This window comes from Tenrec ecaudatus, unplaced genomic scaffold (assembly GCF_050624435.1).
Source record: "Tenrec ecaudatus isolate mTenEca1 unplaced genomic scaffold, mTenEca1.hap1 Scaffold_167, whole genome shotgun sequence".
Classification (NCBI taxonomy): domain Eukaryota; kingdom Metazoa; phylum Chordata; class Mammalia; order Afrosoricida; family Tenrecidae; genus Tenrec; species Tenrec ecaudatus.
Genome location: NW_027458065.1, coordinates 295,557 through 299,550, shown reverse-complemented (window position 1 = coordinate 299,550; position 3,994 = coordinate 295,557).

The following is a 3,994-nucleotide window of genomic DNA, read 5'->3' as shown; positions in this document are numbered from 1 at the left end:
ATACCTTTGAGTTCAACCCCAGGGACTTACAGAGGCAAACGCATTGTTCTTCCCTGAGCCTGTCTTACAGGTCTACTGGCTGAGGATACCTGTCATAATATAGATCCCCCTGCTCAGGTTCCAGGGTGTCTTACCTTTAGGACACACAAAACATTCAAGCACGGATGATCCACTGGCTTTCCACACAGCACAGCCTGATCTGAGATCGATCCACCCCAATTTCAGCACCTTGAATTATCTGCCTCACTGGGTCCTGAGAGTGAGCTGGGAAATAAAGCAGTTAAATCACAATCCCCTGTAATTACTTCAGCATGATTAGTAAATCAACATAATGTAGCCATCCTTGGTTTAGTCCAGCTGAAGGCAGATTAGACCCTAGGTAGATTCCTCTAAGTTGCGTTAGGGAGGCATTCTTAGCTAATGCTTGGGAGCTCCAGGAACATCTTTGCTCACACATACACATGCACACGCGTGCACACACACACAGATGCACACAGGCAAATATTCATTTAAATGGTAGCAAGTAAGAATTTAACCTAAAGAGAATGGGGAACCCGAAGAAAAATAAGAGACAATGGGATGATATTTAACATCAAATGAGGGTACACTTACAGCCCACAGCCTGCCATTGTGTTCTCTGTATTTGCTCCATTAGAAAATGTAATACTTGATGACACTTTTTGTTTTATCTCAATTATCAGACCAGGTTTGTTCATTAGTAAATTACTTCTTTGGCTAACTTCACTTTTCATTGATCAACCATGATCATCCTTTACGTTTTAAATATGTTTTCTCTCCAGGTTTTAACTGCTTAAAACTTCACGATTTTAATTTATGCGTACTCAGAGGGCACTATAACATTGTGGCAGAGCATAATGACCAATGAAAACCAATTGACTATATGGGTCTTAAAGGCTTGAAGATAAACAAGTGGCAATCTTGCTCAGAAGCAACAAAGCCCACATGGAAGAAGTACACTAGCTTGTGTGATCACGAGTTGTCGAAGGGATGAGGTAGCAGGCATCAAAGAACAAAATATCCTGTCATTGTGAATGAGGGGGAGTTCGGAGTGGGGACCCAAAGCCCATCTGTAGGCAACTTATGATACCCTAATGGAAGGGTCAAGGGGAGGCGACAAGCCAGTCAGGGTGCAGTGTAGCAACAATGAAACATATAACTTTCCTCTAGTTCCAAATTCTTCTCCCCCCCACCCCCCCCTGCGCCCAATGCACACTATCATAATCCCAATTCTACTTTACAAATCTGGCAAGAACAGAGGATGTACACTGGTAGAGATAGGAACTGGAAACACAGGGAATCCAGGGCGGATGATCCCTTCAGGACCAGTGGTGTGAGTGGTGATACTGGGAGAGGGGAGGGAGTGGGGGTGGAAAGGGGGAACCGGTTCCAGGGGTCCACATATAACCTCCTCCCTAGGGGATAGACAACAGAAAAGTGGGTGAACGGAGACTTGGACAGTATAAGATATGACAAAATAATAATGGGTTCATGAGGGAGGCGGGAAGGGAGGGGAAAAATGAGGAGCTGATGCCAGGGGCTGAAGTGAAGAATATATGTTTTGAGAATGATGAGGACAAAGAATGTAAAAATATGCTTTGCACAATTGATGTATATGCGGATTGTGATTAAAAGTTGTATGAGTCCCAATAAAATGATTAAAAAAACAAATATAAAGGTATTGGTTTAATTATATCTTTTTAATGTATTACTCATTTGAGGATATTTTAATGCAATGGATTCACAACGGATGGTAAGTGATTTTGCATTCATAGTTAATGGCAAAAAAACCGATTGACAGTGTCTAGGAGTTATCTGATACTTTTTGCTGGGAAAAAATGAGTATGTTTATTTATAAGGTATAAAATAAGTAAGTAACGTGTAAATATTGTGGAGTTTTCTATATAAAAATGTAGCGAATTGCACATTTTCAGTAAAGCATACATTTTCATCTGTACAGTTTCCATGTTAGAACAAGACTTTCCAAATTAGAGATAAGTTATTTTAGTTGTATCAATATTATTGGCCTGTTCAAGAAAGTTTTGCATCAATGCATACCAGTGCCCAGTTTGAAAATTTTGAAGAAGATTGATTTCTGGATATTTTCTCAAGCTTACATTTATTGGAATTAGGAAAATCTGTGGGTAACTTTTTATCCTCACATTCTTTGGCTACAAAATATGAGTATATTTTTGCACATACAATAAGTACAATATTACAATGAATAAAATAATATTCAACTGAGGAAAGCCCTTTGAGCATCCCTGTCAACAAGTTTAACCATGTTAAACCACCACAATGACTCTCTTCAATGATACATTATCAAGTTTATGAAATTGAATGTCTCATTTATGAAAACATCTTTGCATATGTTCAATTTTAGACACTGTACCCGATATCTTCACATGGCAGCAAATAATGATAGGTCTATCGTCCTACACTCTTGAGGTAGTTAATTTATTGTGTCTACCTGGCCGATAAACACATGTGGGATTAATTAAAGGGCAGAGAGATAAATGGCTTGGTGAGCCTCACCTTTCTTGTTTCTTGCTCTTTGATCATTAGACCAGTGTGCGGCTGCCTTGCTTGTTCTGTGCCTTAATTTGTAATCTACACTACCTGTGGGACATCTATCCCATCGACTGTGTCGCTGTAATTTGAGGTATCTTCAAGACCTGCTCTGCCACACTATTGGAATATACAGCTCTTGAGCTGTTGGACCCTGTCATCTGGCTGTTGGTGACCTACCTGCCTTGCTGTTTGCTGCCTGTGGCCGGACAGCCTGAATTACTCTATAGGCCCTCAGGATTAGAAGTACTGCCACTGTCTCACAGCTGTCTCATGGGAGTGAGTTGCACTGAGCCATTTGTACTGCTTTATAGATTATTTATTTCTTATGTTATCTCTCTCTCTCTCTCTCTCTCTCTCTCTCTCTATATATATATATATATATATATATATATATATATATATATATATATATATATATATATATATATATATATAATTATTAGCATTATGGTTTTGTTTCTCTGGAGAACCCTGTATAACATAATTGTTAATGCAAGTGTGTCCATATGGTCAAAAAATAAATGCTCACCTCAGCCCCATGATGCAAAGACCAAGGTTTATTAAGTGCATTCACTTCATTGGGGGAAATGTTTGTAAAAGAGAAAGTGCAGAGAAGCCCATGGAGGCTGGAAGATCACTCAGCTAAGATGCAAATCTTACCCTGAGAGAAGGAAAAAAATGAGAGGTAGGAAAAACTTTCTTAAATGTCAGTGTAACCCAGCAGATGCCCAGTAAGTTGATCAGGTTACCTCAATACAAAATCACCCATTAGAGAATCACCTTCTTTCTCATAGACAAATGTTTGTGCTTTGTTCTTCTTGCACTTGGCTTGGGCTAGCCCTTAGAACTCTGTCTTATGTACAAAACTTGTGGTAGAATTCAGAAGCAATGTTTCTACCTTGTCTCATTATGCTCATTGTGTTGGAATGGAATGACCTTCTTAGATTTGATTGTGCTGTTATATGTTTATATATGAAAACATGTTCATATTTTCTAGTAAGATACATTGATTATAGGATGTTTTTTATTTATGATGAGATTGAAAGAAATGTGATATTCAATCTCATTAGTGATATTCTCATAGGTGATAATTTCACATTTCAACCTCATTAGTGATATTCTCATAGGTGATAATTTCACATTTTGTGTCCAAACAATATCCTTCTCTTGTTTGCTTAGGACTTTCATTATATTTCCTGAAGACCGTGTCACTCTTCTCTCTTTAGTTCTTTTCAAAGATAAATTTTCAGTTTGTTTTTGGAGTTAGTTATCTCAGCACATTAGATCCCCATTTGACATTTTCCTCAAATATTTTTCAGGGACAGTAATTGTATATATACTTACCATGTTACTATTATTTCTTGCTACTGTCCACAGAGTCAAAGATGTTGACTACTGCTGTACA